We start from the raw sequence: 19,916 nt of genomic DNA on the forward strand, positions 1-19,916 counted from the left end.
GTCTGAGATCTGCTGCAGATTAAGACAAATAACTAAGTTAAGTCATCAGGTTGTAATATCTTAACAAACTACTTCAAAAGGTGCCAGGCCCTCACCATGGGTGGGTGTTAAAGTGGCAGAGCTATCACAGAAACACATGTAGGTTTCTATTTAAATATATTTATATTTATTTATTAGAATATTATATATTTTATTTATTAGAATATTCTATGCTCTGTCCTCATCTCTAATTTATATCCCCAAATCCAAGAGTCTTCTCATAGAGATTGCATTGCTGATAGCATCTTCATCTGTGTTTCAGCTGTGCTGCCTCTGCTGATGAGAACAGGCTCTGTGTAGTTTGGTCCAATGTCAGTGTTTTGATGGAGGAGGGGAGATTTCTAAGTCAGATTAATTCATTATGCTCTTTTATCATTGCCTCTTACTAGAAAAATTCTGGCAAATGAGTCTGTATTACTTCATTTGCATTAGTGGTTTGCTTTTGTTTAATTCCAGCGGAATCTTTGGACCCAAATGCCAAGGGAATGTGCGGGTTGTAGGAAAAACATGGTCACAGCAGAACTTCCCAGCCATTAGTTATGATAGCTTTAACTTTTCTACCAGGCTATATTTCACAGCAGCATCGATTTTTATTTCTTTGTGTAACTTGTGATTTGCTGAGTTATAGCTGACAGCAGCTTTTCCCTGTCCTTAAGGGGTCGTTCTGCATATCTGTGTGTGAAAACTGCAGAATCACATCTGAAAAAGAAAGTCCTCTAAACATGCTTAGCTGTGTGTAATACCTTTCCCTTTGCACTTAGTTTTAAAGCCAAATGTCATAAAAACAACTTCCAGTGATTTGATGTGGGCTCATAATTTTCTCATTGATGCTATTAATATTGCATGCCCGCTTGCTCTGTGGTGGGTGTCAGCGCTTACTAACAGCAGCATTTGTGAGACAGGAGCTGCTTCCTGGCATGGAGGAAAATTTAGGCCAGCTGTGGATGCTGAAACCACATCTTTGAGCCAGTCCCTTTGGGCTCCCTCTTCCCTGTGCTTTGCCTGGGACTGTGCTGAGCAGAATTCCTGGTACCCAGGATCCCACATCCTGCAGGTCTGTATTAAAGCCTGTGCCTCATACTTTGAAGGCAAGAAGGTAGGACCTGAATTATTACTGTGCTTGGCTCATGAAGTTGTCATTCTAGAAAGTGGATGCCACCCATTTCAACCCATTTATCTGTGAAGTAGTTACCAACAAATGATGCTCTCGTTCAGTTTGGGCAGTGCTTGGACCTTCATGTTTTCCCCTGCACGTGTTCAGCACAAGTGGTGTTTTTTGGGTCTAGTGGAACAAGTCAAAATGCAGTTGTGACTGTGGCCTGATAGTTTGGGGGAAGGCAGTTTTCCTGTATTTTTTCATGGGATCTTGTAAAAATCTTATCACTCTACCCTTTAGCTTTAATTCCTGTAATAGAAACAGATTACAATTGAGAAAGCAGGGCAAAACAAACTCCAAGCAGCATTCCAGGTAAGTCCTACATATAGAGGGCGTGCGTTTTGCCACCTGTTGAATTGTTTTTCAGTCGGGCTTCTGGAATCTGAATGGGTTTTCAAACTTGTGTCAGAGCTCAGTGGTGAGATTACTTTCGGCAAAAATTAATCTGTCGGTACTGTTCTCTTAGTCTGTTAACAGTCTCACTAAGGGTTTCATGACACACCTGCTATCCCAGGGGCCAGTCCTTAGCAAAAAATAATGGCCTTTGGCCAAATCCTACCTCCAGTTATGTGGTCTGACCTCAGGGTTTCATTTAATTTACAGAATTGAGGTTTATAAAATAGCTGTGTTTAATAACTGCATCAGTTCTCATCTTGATGTGACACATGAATAGCACTTTCAATAGGAACATGGTCTCGAGAGCTCTGCTGTTTTCCAGCACCCATTCATCCTTTTTACAGCGCCCTTTCAAAGTCTTTTCCTTCTCCCAAGATTTCCTTTCTTAGAAGTTTTGGGACAGGCATTTTGCAGGCATAGGCCAGTCATGCAGAAAAGGGCTTCTACTCTGGAGGTGCTTCCTTATCTCCAGTTACAGTCTGCAATATCAGCTTGTCAGACTGGGATCATATGTTGCACTTCATCACATAATGCCCCTGAGTGTGAATCAGATCACGGCACTCTTAGTTTGCAGCAGCCAAAGTTGTATTAGTGCTGATGATAACTGCTTAAAGAGTACCATGATCTACCTGGATAATCGTGACTGAGCTCTGTCAGTAACTCTGAACACTCACCTTCTGATGGAGTCCCCGGCTTTCAACTGCTGTGAAACTTTGCTGAGCTGGGAATGGTACAAGCCCTGAAAACTGGCACAGAATCTGCCTTGATGGCCGGTCACATGCTGGCCATGTGTAAATATGTGGGGTCAGAAGACAGATTGGGTTAGGACTGGGTTTATGCCTCTCTTCCTCAGACTTCTCTGTCGCAGTGGAACAAGTCAGAGGCAAAGGGGCAAGGAAACTTCCCTCTTCAGCTCACAAGTCATCAGAGATTTGTGTTATCTGATATGAATCCTGTTTTGGACTTAAAGGAATGCAGTCCCAGGTCCTTCAGCAGCTCCCAATTTTTCCACTGCAAATACCAGACCCGCTGTTCAACCCCCACTGTGGGGGAGAGGCCAGAACCTGAAAGGGCTGTAGAAGCACCAGTAGCCTTGTCGGTCATATAGGTGGGTTCTTCATATTGAAGATGTTAACTTTGGCCATTACCTGAAGATCATGTGCAGGAATATATGCTTGATAAAGTGAAGTAACTCCTGCTTGGCAGTTGAGTAGAAGTATTTGCTGTCCACGTGGATGATGACACACATGCAACCAGAGCTGGATTCTTGTGGGTGCTGAGTGCTGCCTTCTGTGTGCACCTGAGACAGTAATTTCTCCACTGTGTTACTGAATCCCATCATATTCTTTGAAAGCAAATGAATGACGTTTTGGTTGTGGTTGGCAAGGAATTTATGGATAAGATGTCTAGCACAGGAATTTTGTTTCAAGGAAGTCCAGGGAGTAAATGCAGGAATGGTCCAGGTTCAGGTGGAGGCGTTGCATGAGGAGCAAAGTGGCTGTGCAGTGAGGTCTGGCAGTGTTTCTTACTAGGCTGGCATTTCTTTCTGCATGAAAATTGAGGTGAGCTTTGTTTTGCCAAAGAGAATGTGCAGGCTGTTTCACTGGTAGATGCTATTTGTTGTCTCCTTCATAAAACCATTGATGGACGAAAGAATTCTTGATGCTGAAAAGTGCTCATGCCAAGTAAAGCAACAAGAGGTGGTGGCTTGAAATAGAGTTAAATATTTCTAGGAGAAGCACAAAATGCATTCTATTTTCAATACGTGCCTTAATGCCACGTCTTAGATTTTCCTTGATAGCTTTTCTATGCAGCAGGCCCTCATCTATTCTCCACCAGTTGCAGCTTAATGACATACAATTATATTGGTTCTTTACCACTCAAGTTGCCAAGTCATTTATCTCCTGGAAGGGAGGAATGGAGAGGAGAATTTATTACCTCTCTGTCTCTTGATGTTCTGTGATGCAAGTGCATATTTTGCCAAGCCTTGGGGAAGGTGCATTATCTGAAATTGCAGACGATTGCACACCTAGAAGTGGAAGTGTTGCACACTGCCTGCACTGGTAAATCTAGCCAAGTCCTTTTAATACCACGTTACCCTTGGTCCACAGAGTTTGGTGAAAAGGAGATGAAAGCTGGATGATGAACAGTAATTTCTGATGTGTGCGCATCAAGCAAACTTGGGTGCGTCTTTAAGAACTGCAAGTGCAGCTTTGGTGCAAAGTAGGTGTTTCTTTGGCCTTTTGGCTTACAAAGAAATGAAGGTAGTCTGTGCTGTCAGTCTGAGAGGAGGAAGTTTTGGGCTTGTCAGAAAAGTGGCAGCAGCTTAACTGATTTGGTTATAAATCACCTGCTCCGAGTGCTGTGGACACCCGGTGTAAACGTGGTGGTGCAAATTGCAGCCTTTGCTTCAGTCCGTTTGGTGCAGTTGGATTGTCAAACTTGGTAATACTGCCTGCTGGAAGAGTTCCACCTGCTTAAATGTGTTGGTGTTACAGTTTATATTGTAATAAATCCTTTTCTAAGGAGAGTCTGGCCAGTATCTTGTGCACTGTCAGAAGCTGAAGAGAATGCTGATGAGTTCCAGTAGATCCCAGTCCTGGTGGTCCTCTCCTCCCCTCTGGTGGGAGTTACCCTTCTTAGAGCCAAGTTGCAAGAATGTGTGCCTCAGCCCTTGTCACTGCCGAGTTGGAAAGTCAGCCCAAATCCCTTCAGTGGCACTTCAGGCTACATGTTCTCTTGTGTATCTCCCTGGCACTGAAACCTTTTAACGCTTTTCGGAAAAAATGTGGGAGTGGAAGAAATGTTATTAAGAAGTTTTCATGAAGGAGTGGAAAAACTCTTTCTGGGAAATCTGGATCCCCTGCTGGGATACCTGCAGGGCTGGTGCCTGCACTGAACCTGGGTTTCCCACTCCTGTTAACAGCCCTAAGTCTGCACTTTCCTCAGCTGCTCTCTGAGGGAACAGAAATGCTGTTCCCTCTCCGTTTCATCCCGAGAGGTGTCCTTCTGATGAAGCCTTCCAGAACAGTGGCATATTCCCATGAAAAGCTGCTCTTTCGAGCCACTGACATGTAAGTTGCTGAAAAATTCATGACCAGCTCCAGTCAGAGACCTCGGCTCTCCCAGGAGCATGGCCTGCGCCTGTCAGATTGTGGCGCTCCTGCAGGGAGGCAGAATCCTAAGTACAGGATCGGTCCCGGGTGACCAGGGATTTGTTACAGCACACTTGTAGCCGCTGAGAAATGAGGGAATTGAGGCACATTGTAATTATGCAGTTGGCCGGGGTCCCCGTGATAAGTTGGTTACAGAGCAGAAGAGAACATCAGATGCCTGGTGCTTCCCGTTCTGTGCTCCTGCACCGGGAGGCAGGATGGGAAAAGCCCTTTTGATTTTTGGATTTGATTTGAATATTGAAGGCTGTATTTTTAACAGACTCCCCTTGAGAGCAGCTGAAATTATGGGAATGCCAATAGGAGAATTAATCAATTTTTTGAAAGAAATCAGCCACTCAGTGATGTAGCTGAAGGGGATCAGAGACTGCAAACATGCAGAGGGGTTGTCTGTGCGTCGTGGAGAAGAGTATTCAGTAAGTGGTGTGACCAGGTACACCTGCCCCTACAGCTATAGGCAAGTGTTTGAATGTCAAAATATCAAGGTAAACATCGTAGAGGGTATGTGCCTTTACAAGAACGGGACAGCTGTGTGGCAGGTGGGAGTTCATGCTGCAAACCACAGGATGGCTCAGGCAGAGGAGTGATAAAGCTGTCTTTCCACAGGCCTTTATCTGGATAGTGGATAGCAAGCAAGTGCTACACTAGAGCAAAAGATGGTTTTGCCGTCATTGTCTTCAACTGGCAGTGATTGCTGGTCTCTGGAGTGCAAGAGATGCTTTGTACAATTTAATTCAGAATATAGATTTGATATTTTAGATGCTGTGTGTACAGGGGACAGAACCCAGAGACTCGGTTGTATTTCTTGGCTGGAGAGCTCACAGGTGCTGGTGGTGAATGTGAGACAGCAAGAGGAGGAGTGTGGGCTCTTGGGGTGTGTACCAGGGACAGGCGGTGGCATGTTTGTTAATTTATCTCCTTTTTACATCCGTGGATTTATTAGGGCAATTTGGAGTGGTAATTTAATCTGTGTGCATTGATTTCCTGATTTGTAAGCTCTCCGCAGACTGATGTTCTGGCGAGCTCAGGTGAGCTCTGTTCAGCTTCTGAGCTCTGTCTGGCATGGGCTGTGGGTGTACGGTCTGCAGCGTCTGACTTTAGTGCTTTTTCTCATTTAGGCTGAAAGGCTGAGACTTCTGGCAGTGGCAAGCCCAGCATTCTGGCCCTGGCTCTGCAGACAAGCATGTGATTTGTCAAATGTGAATTTACTGATCACTCCAGAAGTGCTTTGTGATAATTGAAGTTATTCCTGCGTTACTGGGATTTACCTATATGATGTCAAGGCGTGTATTTAATTGTAGCTGGTGAAGGACTTTGTAAACCTGACATAAATGACTCTTCAGATGGACAAAATGTTATCATTTTGTATAATTATTTTCTAGATGATGAAAGAAAAATATTTTAAAACACAGAAAGCAATGCAGGAACAAGATCTGTAAAGTGTTGGATTTATTTAGGAGCTATTGCAGGCTGAATTGAATCTGAAGATAATGAAATACTTATAAACTGTGATGTGATGCCCCACATTTTCCAGCGGAGGCTCATTGAAGTGTGCACACCATTCTCCGTCAGCCCGAATTAGGCTTGCAGGTCCCAGGATGAAATGGAGAAGCGCACCCACTGACTGGTACAGCAGCACTTTCACGCGCCTGGCACACACAGAAAATGATGCAGAGGTGCCTGCTCCGAGCTGTGGGCTTTGCCTTCGTACTTTTATTTCTTCCCAAGGTTTGTGCATTTACTGGCTGGCAGCTTGGCGTTTGGCCTCTGCGTGGCAGCCAGCCTGGTTTTGGGCATGCTGAGCCTCAGTGATGCCCTTGACTTCAGCAGGAGCAGAGGGAAGTTCGTCCTTTGCGGGACTGGGCCAAGTGTGTCTGAGTCAGAGCAAGGGCAGGCAGCCAGGGCGTTTTCCTCACAAAGGCAAGGAAGCCAAATTAATTCAGTCCTTAAAGGAGTGTTCAGCTCCTCAGATTGGAAGGGTCCATAGAAACCTCCTCCAGTGTTACTGGGGTCTGTCTGGTGACTTCAGTGGGAATTGAATAAGGCTCTAAATGTGTTAAAGTCTCTGCACTTTTAGCTGTGATGATGATGCTGATAAGCAGAATTGAATTAAAGATAATAGAGGAAAGAGCTGTCTTCCTTGCACTGTTACCTGTTTTTTTCTTGATAGAAGTGTCTGCATCTAGATAATTTTAGGTTTTGTTTTGTTTCCCCATGGTATCATACTCTCTTCAATAAATAATTTGTGGTTCTTTGTGACAATTTTCTTTCCTCCTGAAGAGAGGAGATCCAGTTTCGTATCCCTTCTGGCTTTGAGGTGTGCAGTTGCAAACAGCTTCTACCGTCTCTTTTCTTCTTAACATTTCTTCCTGTTTACAGTTGTGCCTGCACCTTGGGAAAAGCTTACTTAATGCAAGGTAAATATTTTCTTTTCTCTGGTACACAAAGGTTTTATTGTCGTATTTTGTTTCTGATGGCAAATAAGAGCTGTTTGAGCTGCAGGAAATGATTAATTTTGCAAAAGAACCTTCATCTGTATAAAGCAGGAGGATGTTTTTTTCAGGTATGGAGGCTGAGCAAACAGCAAGGGTAGTCCCTGCCTTTTCGTAGAGGCTGCTTTTGGGTTTCCCTCTAAAATTTCCCACAAGCAGGAAGGAAAAAACCTGAGCATTTACACTAGCAGATCTCTGGCCTTTTTCTGCTGTAGCTCTCTTCTAGCCCAGGTCTGTGTCTCAGCGGTGGGTCAAAGATTGAGGCATAAGCAGGTATTTTTGTTGCTGTTGGTTGTTTTACCCAGGACAGTGACACTGATGAGAACGGCTGCAGTGGTGCGTGTTATCAACAGAAGTTTTGAAGACATTACTGGTGGGTGTATCATGACATGTAGTCCTGCAAAGAGAAGGTAGTATTTTTTTCTTGTGATCTGGTCCATTACTGTCTGCAGCGCTCTGAAATCGCTTGGAGTCTCCCATTACAATTAGGTAATAATTTGGTGTGTTAATCTGTTCTTTTCTGTCTCAGGAAGTGTACTTGTGACCTGTTAGCATCAGCGGGTAAATGGGCTGGGACACTCGTTTCCACTCCTGCTGTTCTTGGTTCTGCTCCTGAGGCATCTTGGTGTTGCTCTGAGCTGCTGTGTAGGACTTGGGTACCTCAGGGCTGGGCAAGGAAAAGCAGGCATCTACCTAAGGCTGTAAATTAGGGAGGAGCTGGCAAAATCATGCAAGTAGCAGAGCAGCTTCTTGTACACCAGCTTCTATGAGAGGCTCAGGAGATAAGGATTGCTCTGGTTCTCCAGCTCAGAGCAGCAGGCAGTGCTTGGTACCTGTGTTCCCAGGCTGGGACTGCCTCCGGCCTTGCCCTGCCTGGTGGAGACAACAGGGTAATGAGCAGCCCCTCCAGCTGGGGCAGGACCTATGTAGCTCTGCTCCCTGAGGTGGCCCTGACCCCACCCTCCAGCCCTAGGATGGACATTCTCGGTCTCTTGTCACCGCAGTGTGTGCTGGTGGCCTCGGATGTTCCCTGAGTGGTGGTGCAGAGAGTCTGCAGAGCTGCTCCAGCTCAGCACGCTGCAAGGTGCTCATCACATCTTTTGCTGTAAGAATTTCTTTAAAGGCCTCAGGGTTAAATGCAGGAATTAATGTCACAGGAACAGGCTCACTCAGTGATGATTCTTAGATCGTGGTTAGTCTTAGTGACCTGTTAGTCACTGTGGCTTTTATTTGGTTTACTGTGTTCCGTGGTCTGTCTTTTCTGTTTTAGTTTCTTAATCAAAGCCTCTTCTAAGGCCTTATAGGGACACAAGTTTCTATGAAAATTATAGTATTTCTTTATCAAATATGTTTATCATTTGATGTTTGCATGGTCCTGCTGCCAAGTATTGGATGGTTCTCTCTGTCAACTTCTGTCAAGCCAAAGTGACAGTGCCTCTGGTTTTGTGAGTTTTTTTTTGTCAACAGTTTGTATTTGCTCACTGACCTCAGAACACTTTTTTTATTATTCTACATTTTCAATGTTTGGTAGCATTTCTCCAGTGTAAGATTGCCTCTTCTCATTCCAGCTGGCTCTGCAATCCAGCTGGAATCAAATTGGCCTTTGATTTAATGGCACAGCAGCAAACAGAGCTGTGGAAAGGCTGGCAGCGTCTCTTGCTGAGCCTGACCATGGAGAGTCTGTTCGGCTGCTGGGGCTGTGCTGCGGGTATCTGTCTTTTCACAGGAGCATCCTTAGGCACTGCATTCCGTCTTGTTGTTTGCTTGCTGGAGAAACTGCAATGTAAAGGTGTATTTTGTTCCCTCGGTGTGTTTACCCCACTGCTCTGAGCATTTTTCTTTTTGCATGTCTTTCCGGACCACAAAGCCTGTATTTTCGGGCAGTCTCTCTGTGCTTCCCAGGTTCCTTTAACCATACTCTTCCTCGGTGCAAATGCTCTCGCTCCTTGGGCCTGTCACTTCTACACTCTGGGTAGTTCGGGTGGCTGTGCTGTTTGGAGCCGTTTCTCTGGAGCTGGCTCAGGACTGTCGCAGGCTCTCCTGTAAACCAGAACTGTGTGTATTGCCCCTTTCACTGGGGGACCTCCAGTATCTCCAGTTACAGACACGGTGACGCACAGCTCAGTAACCAGAGCATTTATTCTTTACTCTGCTTCATGGTTTTGCCTAAACATTAGTGCCTTTGGACAGGTTCATTTTTGGATGAGATCAGACAGTATATCAGCTGTTCTCAGGGGTATTTTAGACACTGTCCCTGGCAACAGTGCCTTGCTCATTTCTCCTCGTTTTCTGCCACTTGGTATCATCACTTCACCTCCATTTTTCTTGTCTTTTCCTCAAGGACAGAGCAGTGTACAGGCTCTGCTCTTGTTTCTGTTGACTTTCTTGTTTTTCTGTAGCAATCCAGCATTCCCAGGAGTTTGATATTTCTGTCTCACACTTCCTTGTTTTTAGTTCCTAGGAGGTATTTTGTGGGCATTTTTCTCTTCTTCACTCGCTGTCCAGGTTGGCGACACTGTGCTGGCCAACAGCATGATTGCTGTCACGTTTCTGCAACTAAACTGACTCTTTATTGGGTTCTTTAAAGTCTGATGGATTTGGTGACATAGAAGCAACCTCCCATCTACGTTTTGTCATTTGTGAGCTCTGTGACAGGTGTCCCATGCTCGTACCCTCAGCACACGACTCTGCCTCTCCGTATGTCCTGCAGGGAAACAAAACAGGCAGAGCCCTGCTCCTGTCCCCTGGTGGAGATCATCTCCAGGCCTGATGTGTGCCAAGGAGAGCTGGGGGTGCTGCGTCCCACCATCTTCTGCTGTCCCTCCTGGGATGGGGCCTGGGAAGGAATATGTCTGTGTCACTGCGGATGCGAGTGCACCCCCAAGCCCTTGGACCCTGTTTGTCATCACTAGAGGATAAAGACAGGTGGAGGAGCTGTTCATTTCCTGAACATCTTCTGCCCTTGGATGCTGCTTCTCTGTTGTCCTCCCCAGTTCTCAGCCTGCTTTGCTTCTTACAGAGTATTTTACAGTGCAGGTGTCACTCTGTGCCTCATAAAATCCTCAATTAAACTACTTCAGTTTTCTTTTAAGGCCTGAAGTTGTTGTAAGTAGAAAGCAGAGGGTGTCAAACAGCAGTAGGCTTCAGCCAGCAGTGGGGTAAATGTTGATGAGTTGTTTTAAGAACAAGTTTCTTTGCAAAGCTTTTATGCCATGAATCTGATGTGTGCCTGGCACAAGGAATCTATTTTGGGTCTTACTGTTGTCCTCTTTCCTTTTCCCTTGCTTTTTCATTTGTTTACTTGTTTCGGTGCTTTTTGATGGTTCCTTATTTTTGGTGCTTTCTTTGACCTGATACAAGATTGCATTAGTGTCAGCTGCTGCTCTGGGAGCTTGTACTTTTGCAGGGATTTGCATTAGGACCTCGGGCTGCTTTAGGAACATGAACTGAGCCATGGAGACGCTTCCCTTTTAAAGGAACAAGTGCAGATGGCTCTGCACATTTTGGACAGAGACCTTCAGAGATGGGGATGCCCTGATGTGTTGGGAACAGACGTGGCTTGGTTCTTTTCTGCTTATATCAAAAGATCCGTGTCTTTTTGCATCAGTGACTTGCAAATGTGCTCCCGGATTCTTCAGACACGGCATCTGGGGTTGTACGGAGAAGCTGAGTGGTTTGTCATGGTGAAAATTTGCAGGAAATGGGAATGAAACCCAGACGTGTGAGACACCAGTTGCTCTAACTGGGATTTGTAGCACGGACATGGTGCCATTTCCAGAACTAGATTGGTTGCTGCTGGCTCAAGCACTCCCTCTTACAGAGCCTGAGGCTGGGATGTCCCTCCAGCCTTCTGGGGGGTTGTTTCGTTCTGTGCTGGGCCCATGTCTTTGCCACGGTGGCTGCAGACTACGCAGGAGGCTCTGGACAAGTGCAGAGGAATTGTGAGCTGTTTTAATACGGAGTCAGGCAAGGAGTAGTAGAGCACTACTCTGGAGCAGAATATCTTTATTTTTTTGAGCAATGAGGTGTTTATTGCTGAATGCCGGTTTTAGCAATTCCAGAATACCAGACCATTGTGGTAGCTGCGAAAACAACAGATTTAGTGTGTGGATCTTGTTTTGCTTTCTGCAGGTAGGTGTCATTTCTTCCCTGACCTATTTAAGAATAGCATTTCTACATTTACTCTCCCAGTCTTCCCATCCTGCTGCTCTGAAGCCAGGGTCTATCCAGCAACTGGAAATAACGAAGTGCACACAACAACTGCTCCATTGCCCTACTCCGACTGCTCCAGCTCCATCATACCCCCAAGGTAGATGTGCCATTACGCACGATAAGATCACTAACGTAGCAGGTGAATATTAGATATATGAAGCTAGTCGGCTGTAAATAAAAGGCCAGGCATAGAATAAAAGGCAAAACGTTGTCCGTGAGGAAGTAAATAGGGATGTGAATGCCCTCCTGCTCTAGTGCCCTAAAGAGATGATGCAGATCTGGAACGCAGCCACCTCCTGGGTGTGTGGCAGCCTGGGCTTCACCTTTTCCTTACGTTTCCTTCCAAACTTTACATGATGTCCTGGGAAGATCAGTATAGCAAGTATCATCGTGCGGCGTTTGTCTCTGTCTCTGCCTGTGGCATTTGGAGGCCTCAAAGGCTATCCCATGCTCTCCGATTAGGGATTTTTGTATTCAGCCCCAGCTGGAGACATCCAGAGGACTCCCTGTTATTTATTTTTCCTTTTTGGAGTGGGGTTGCCTCCCAGCTCTGCCTGGCAATGCTGGAGTGGCCTTGAGTTAAGTCTTTTAAATGTCAGATTCATCCTTCTCCTCTGTCCCAGGGGTTACCTGTTGTTTACTACAGTGATTTTCTCATCTTGCAAACTAAGGATTGCGAAGGCAAAATGAGCTAAAAGGTAACTGTGGAAGGTGCTGGAAAATGGCAAATGGCTGTAATTTTCAATTACTCGCGTTGTGTTGCTGCTTCCTCATCTCTTCTGCAGTTGTGTGGTGGTTGTTGACTTGGTCTGCGTGTGTCCAGTGGGCATGGTCTAGTGTTTCAGCAGAGGAGAACTGTGGTTGGTACGATGTACTCTGCTTCTTGCTGGGTTCCTGGAGAGCTGCAGATGTGTCCTAAGGCAAAATCGGCCCCTGGTCTGCCCATGCGGGCCACAGCCATTTCTTTGATGGACGTTGTTAGCTTGGGGTGGGATGGTGCTGGGCTGGGGGGTTCAACTGGTTGTGTTTATCATGGCTCATCTTCTGGGAGCACATCAAGCAGAGAATAAACTCTGGAAGAGCAGAAAAAGCACCAACACCTGCAGAGAATCTGAGCAGCAGGGGAAACTGGTCCTTTTTTCCCCTCTCTTCTTCCAAAGCTTGTTTGATTCTTTTTTTTTAATGTAAACAAAATGAAAAACATAATAGGCAAGATGCCAAGTGTTTTATTAAAGGCAGTTTTAATGCACCAGCTGGAGTTCAGTAGGAGTTCAGGGTGCCCCAAAAAGTATGAACTCGAGGACTTTTTAATATTTAGAACTTTTATTATGGGAGTCCAGTCAAGAAGAGGCTTCTTTTGATTTTGTTTAGATGGTGAGAGAGAATGGTGATGAGAGCCAGCTCACATCTGCCAGACCCTGTGCCTGGTGGCTGCTCTGCCCAGATGGCTGGTTATTAGCCTGGGTATAGCTGGGGATCAAAACTCCTTGAGAGTGTCCAAATTCACACTCCTGTGCTGACGGTTTGTGGCGCTTTCAGCCTTTCCCTGCTGCCACAGAGCAGATTGTGTGGGACAAACCTCAGGTCTCTGCCTTGGGATGCTCCAAGGCTGTTTTAAGATAGTGCAAACAGTGGGGTTGGTGGGCAAATGTGTGCTGCTCTGCTGGGAGTGTGGACATAAACCATTCTGTGGTGCTGTGCTGTAATTTGGAGACAAACCTTGGACCCAAATTCATGCACACTGGGGTGAGCAAGAGAGGATAAAAGGAGAATGAGCTGAAGAGACTCCCAAGCTGTCCAAGGCTGGTGGAAGAACTAGCAGCTCAACCTGCACGACCCGACACTGTGCTGACAGAAGAAACCAGTGTGCTTCTGCCAGTGTGAACTGGTGACATCACCCTGATGTGGTTCCAGATGTATTGGTGTAAGGGAGCTGCTTCTGCAGAAAGAGACGTGTGATGTACAAAATAGAAGACATTTGCATTGATGCAATACCACAGCATGGCTTTTTCCTGGGGTATTTCTCAGGTATAGGAGAAACATGTGGTAGCCCAGTACATTACTTGGCTGGTGTAGATTCACCTTTAACACCTTCGCCAGAGGAGATGAGAGAAGGGGTGAAGCTCTCATGCTGAGCTGCAGCAGTTGGGATCTTTGAACACTACAGTGTGCACACCACTGTATGAATATGAATGCTCTTTTGTACCAGCAAAAGACAATGTCTGAAAAGCAGAGATCCTTTTACTCCATACTCGGGGTAACCTCCCAGCTGAGTGAGCCAGCTAGTGTTCAGCTTGAACCTGCAAAAATCCAGCGCCGTGGGTTGCAGAGCCTGGCCATGGCTGAAGGATCTTGGACACTGCTTCAAGTTGCTAACTCAAATTAGAATTCAACTATTTGTCTTGGCTATTTTAATCCAAATTAAGGTAATGAACTTTTTATTGCTGCAGTTGCAATGTTGGTGTCTCCAATAAGTAGCTTTCCTTGGTTTACATTTTACTCCTAGAGAACAAAAGTGAACCTGAGGCTTAAGCTCTGAACTAGGAATAATAAAGTCCATATGGAGAATTATTTCAGTCTGTCTACAATGGCTTAAATCCACACTTCATTTCACACAGACGCTTTCTTGTGTAGGCAAGGGATGCAATCCTGTGGAATGTGGGATATTTGATAGGCACAGTTGATTTTGAGACATCCGTTTCTGCTTTTTGGAACCCTTCAGCTGTGTAAATAAAAAGCAAAAGAGGGAGAGGTAAATTTTTAGCATTTTCCTATTGCATGTAAATGCTTTTTTTTAGGTACTTTTTCATTATTTCTTATCAGTCCCAGAGAAGTATTTCTCATTATGTTAAAAGAAAAAAGAAAAGTGGGGGGGAAGGCTGTGGCCCCATGGACTTGGTTCTGGGGGCTCTCACCTCATTTAGTTGCCCTTGACTTTCTCCTCTTTTAGCTCCTTCTGGAGTGCCCGTTGCTCTGGCAGTCTAACTGAGCGTGTCTCCAGATTCAGTGGCTTAGAGCACAACCTTCTTACTTCAAGCTGTGATTAAAAAACAACAACAAAAATGCCCATGTAGCTGTCTGGGACTGGGTACGTGTTGGGTGGAGGTGCTGCTGGCTCTCCCCAAGGCAGCTGGGAGGGTGGAAGCTCTCCACTTAGGCTCCCTGGGTGGCAGAAGTGTCCTAGGGACCCAGGTGGCTTTTCTGCATCATATGAATTTAAGTAACTTTTCCTGTCAAAAATAGTTACCTAGAAGTGTGTTTCTTAATGATTTAAAATCTATGTCAGTGTTTTTAAAAAAAATAATGACCAAGAGACTGCCAGGCATAGGGTCACCACAGGGGCTTTCCTGGCAGTTTTGAACATGCACTTACCACCTGTGCTTCCCCCCTTCCCCCATTTCGTTTGCTCAGTTTGGTTACATGTTGGTGTGTGTTAGGTGGTTTTGCAACCACTTTGCAGGCCATCTTCCGGTGCTGGGATGCTGCAAGGCACTCGCTTGATGTCAGGAGTGTCCTTCCTCTCCTTGCTGTGCTATTAGAGGTTTAATTACTGAATGCCTGCACAAGGTTTCACATGGAAAGCAATTTCTCTGCCCCACACTCTCTGCGCACACACTTCTTCCCCATCCTGAAGCTCAAGTGGTTTAGAGAGCAGCCAGGATCCCGGTTTGAACGGGTTGCTTTTGTTTTTATTATTAAAAAACACCCACAAAGAAAACTCTTGGCCTGGGGTGTGTGAGAGGGCTCAGCCCTGTCCCAGCGTGTGCACAGGGACTCACTCCAGTTTTTCTTTCACAGTGTCTTGCAGCTGCTGAAGCCTCAGTGTCCTTGTTTGTGTTATTTCATGCATTAAGCACAGCCCTTATATACACACCTGACTTTGCTGATGGAAAAATAATCCCATGTTTTGCTTTTTGGGACCACAGCCTGAGGAGCCATGGCTCCGTACAGAGAGGGCTAAGGGGTGTTGTGAGATGAAAGTCAGAGGCGTTTGGTAAAGCCTTGCCTGTGGCTGCAATGTAGGTAGACTGGGTGACTGAAGAGGAGAGATGCTCAAAGGCCATTTACTGAAAAATACTGTCTAAATTAAGCAGGGGGGAAAAAATGTTTGCAGGTTGCTTTCATTAGCTGTGATGAGCTCCACTGCTTCAGTCTGTTCCCAGCTCTTAGCAGTTTAACTGGGTGACTCTTGAGGTCCAGACAGGATATAGTACTTCAAATATGAAGAAATATTTAGTCAAAACCATTAAATTCACTGCTGCTGTATTCACATTCCTTCTGTATTCGTTTTTTGGCACAGTCACTGCAAGTGCCCAGTCCAGAGTGAATTTTAAACCAGTCTTAGTAAGTCACTTAGTAAAACTCTTAATACTGCAATCCCTAACAAAATCTTGTTTATCCCATCTTGGAAAACAAACAGTTGCAAGTCCTTGTGACCTGGATAGTTTTGCTTGGCTTCAACTTGGATTCAAAATATCCCCTCCACACAGGGAGCTGCTTATGACGAGCTGGTTCAGAGGCCAGAAGTCACTTGTAGCAAGTTTCAGAGGATAACTTCTGAATAAATGAATATATTGGAGGAAATCGTAAGCTGCTTACAGGGTGTTTGCAAACAGAAACAGAGAGTACATTCATCAAAGAAATTACTCAGTTTGAATAATTTGTTCAGCTCAGAGCATGTTTACCTGCCTGGGAGGAGAATGGGGGGTTTAATTAGCAAATGTTTGTGCTGTGCTTTGAGACAGTGCTATGAAAGCGTTATTATTATGGTTTCTAGGCTTGTGATTCCTTCTGTAGTTTGTGCAAATGCTGCTCTTTTTCAGGGTTCAATAAAGAAAGGGCACAGTGGTTGTTTGGCGACACTTGTATGTAGAGGAGCTCCCAGAAGGTCACTTTTGCTCCCAAAGGCACCCAGGGAGTGTAGAGCCAGCCCCATGCACCCACCTCCCAGTCTGCAGGCACCCAGGGCTGGGAGCAGTGAGGAGATGTTAAGGACCTGCAGTGCCCAGGCAGAGCTGTGTCTGCTTTAGCTGATGCTGCAAATGGCCTTTTTTTAATCAAGGAGGGACCGGTATTGTATTTTAACTTACAGAGGTCTGCAGAGAAGACCATGAATGTCTTTTCAGTAAGCAGTATAACCTGGACAAGTAACCAGTTGCTCTTTCAGATGAACTTTAAGAAGACTGCAAGTAAACATGTGGATGTAGAAATGCAGATACAGCTCTTCTGCAACTGGGTTGGGCAGTACTGTATAAATAAATACCTTCAGACAGTGCTTAACAAACAGAGTGTCTCAGTACTCAATATCTACAGAGAGCCCTTCTCAGTTACAGCACCATTGATTTCTGGAAAATGGATGAGTATCGCTGGGAGCAGAATTTGGCCCATAGAACTTGGTAATAAAATCTCTTTTTGCAGGAAGTATATTTATAAACAAAGAACAGGCATCGCGTCTTCGAGTTACATTTGCAAAGCTACTGCCTGAAAATTGGCACCGCTCCGTCCAGTCAAGGGATCTTAGAAACAGTTTTGCTGCATCGCAAGCTGCAATAGTATCTGTGAGGCTTTGAAAATGAACACCAGTGTCTCTGCAAACAGGGTGCTCTTTGTGAGGCTTAATTGGAACCAGTCATGTCTGAATGCTGCAGACTTTGAAATAACGTGACTAAGCAAGCAAACCTAAGCAAGCGATTCAGGATCTATCTCCAAACAGTATTCCCCAGATACACTGGGGTGAGGAGCTTACTGGGATAAAGGCCCAGCATGGGATTCTGCTCTGAACTTGAACTGAATTAAAGTAATTTTTTATGTGTGAAGTTTTGGAGACATTTGGGTGCTTTAAATATCTTCCTTCCTCTCCTCTCCCTAGCTTGGCAAGACCTCGATGCAGAAAACCATCATAAGACACGCTTTTTGCAAAGGGAGAATTGAGTCATGAAGAAGCTGAACGCCATAGATTTAAAAATCAGTTTGTCTTTACGCTTAGCAGAAGTGGTGATTGGAAGAGGTGGGGTGGAAGGGAAGGGACCCTGGATCGTCCTCCATAACCCTGCAGTAGTTGTGTAGAAGCAACTGACTGGGCTGAGAATTTAATTTCAGTTGTTGCCGCTTGGCTGGGAGGCCCTTGCTAACGCCCTCAAATACACATCTGTGTTTTGGTACAATGGACTGTTTCTTGAAATGCTTCCTTAAAGCCAATGGGAGTTGAATGTTCTCTGGAAGTAGGTAGTTACTGGGTATGTGTCACACATGCTGTGAGGAGTTTCTTTCACAAGGCCATGGCTGCACTAGTGGGGTCTTTGGAAAATGAGATGGTCGTGCTCTCTGTCCAGAGAGCAGTGAAAGCATTTTGTTTTGGAAGGCAATCTCCAAAAAATGAGATTCTTGATGAACCTCACATTTGTAAGAAGTCAGTAAAATTAGCTTTTAAGCTAAATTGATAATAGACTGAATTAATTATAGTACTTAGCTGTTAGACTAAAACAGAGTATGTCAGTTGTAAGGGACCTACAACAATCATCTAATCCACATGTCTGACACCTTCAGGACTGATCACAAATCAGAGCGTGTTATTAAGGTCATTGCCCAAATGCCTCTTCAACACTGACAGGTGTGGGGCATCAACCACTTCTCCAGGAAGCCTGTTCCACTGTTTGACCACCTTCTCTGTAAAGAAATGCTTCCTATTGTCAAGTCTTTTGACCGTGTCTTATCAATATCCTTTTTATAAAATAAAAAAATAAATCCAAACCCAAAACAAAATACTCCCCAGAAAAAAACCCAAAACCCTAAAAAAAAATAGAACAGCAGAATTTGACTGTTTGGTTGACTGTGTGGCTATGGCATAATCATTTCCAGTAGACAGAAGGTGCTTTTGGATGGGGTCATCCTGCGTAGAACCAGACTGGCAGGACCCGAGGACTTGTTATTGCGACAGAAAAACTGGCCCCGGGACAGAGTTTAACTTGAGCGGTTGGCACTTTCTGAGCTAAATAGGTCTTGTTGGCCCTCAGTTCTTTATGGGTTTTCTCTAAATTAAGGTTGGAGTGAATCAGTAGAAATCACTTAAAATCTGAAGTCTGATGTGGTCGTGACTGTTCTTTTGTCATGATGCAGTGGAACATGGAAATTCTCAAAATAAAAATGAATTGAAGAGCAGATGGGGTTTGATCAGGAAAACCATAAATTGTGAGTCTCTTGGTGTGTTTTGCCTTGTGGTTTGCTTTAGTCTTCATTTAGACCAGCTTTAGAAAGTTAATATTAACCGTTAAAGCATTTAGGCTATCTTCCTCCTCCTCCCCTCTGTGCTTTTTTCTCCTCTCTTCTGGTTTCGAAGTGAATAAAAGAGCTTTGTACAGTTCTTGAAACTGAGCCTGAAACAGCTCTGAACAAAATATAGTGTTCCTTTCAAAATCTTGGAAATAATTACATCATAGGCAAATTGGGCCAGAAACTGTTAATAGTATTCTTTGTGGCACGAAATCCCATGGGAGGACCGGGTTCAGCAAACTGGCATTGTTTACAAATAGATACAGTGACAGATACAGTTGTCCCATTCTGAGGGACAGCTGAAACTTGGTGCCCTGTGACGGACTCTGCAGAACAACCGCTCTGCTTTGGGTAACGCGCTGGGGACGTGTTGTGGTGCTTCGGTGGTTGTGGGGGGCAAAGGCCGCCTTCGGCGCTAGAGAAGTATTTGTAGATGGGTTAAAGAGAAAATCAAAGCCTGGAGATACAGGGAGCCATGTCCTGATGTCTCTGTTGGGCTTTGGAAGCTGACATCTCCCTTGCATTTCCTCGCAGAAATACCTGGGCATCGTGCACTTCCCATCACCAGGGCAGCATGCACAGCATGTGTGGTTCTCTGTTACCTTATGGTAGTTTTCATCACTGGCTCTTCCCCCCCCCCCCCCATTACTGGAAAACCGTTTGCATTTCAGGATAGAAATCACAAGGATTAGTAACGTTAACTGTTTGCCCTAAATCTACAGAAACATTTAGTTCTCGAGGTAAGTAGGCTAGGCTGTGCTTGGAAGTTAGATCAGTGTAAGCCGTAGCCTAGGCACAATTATAGCTGTTCCTTGGCAACACAAAGCCCATTATTGCCTATGTATGTGCTTCTGTAGGAGGGTGGGCCTTGTTCCTTCCTCTCCAGAGCAGGTCTCTCAGTAGATCTCCACCTGGGCAGCTGGGCTGTGTCAGCAGAGCCCTCTCATGGGGACCGGACATATGCCGAGGCCATCGTTTCCTGTGAAAGGTCACTCCTGTGCTTTCCCGAGTGACAACCTCATCTTTCTGTCTGACAGCTGCCTCCATGACTTCGTTAGTTAAGAGTGCTTGATCTTTTCGATGCTTGTAGGCCTCAAGGCAAAGCTCTGTGGAGCACCACCCGCCTGGTGGCTGTCCATGGTTCAGTGTTACCTGTGGAGGTGCACAACTCCATGGTGT

Source organism: Mesitornis unicolor, unplaced genomic scaffold, assembly GCF_000695765.1.
Source record: "Mesitornis unicolor isolate BGI_N332 unplaced genomic scaffold, ASM69576v1 scaffold17244, whole genome shotgun sequence".
NCBI classification, from domain to species: domain Eukaryota; kingdom Metazoa; phylum Chordata; class Aves; order Mesitornithiformes; family Mesitornithidae; genus Mesitornis; species Mesitornis unicolor.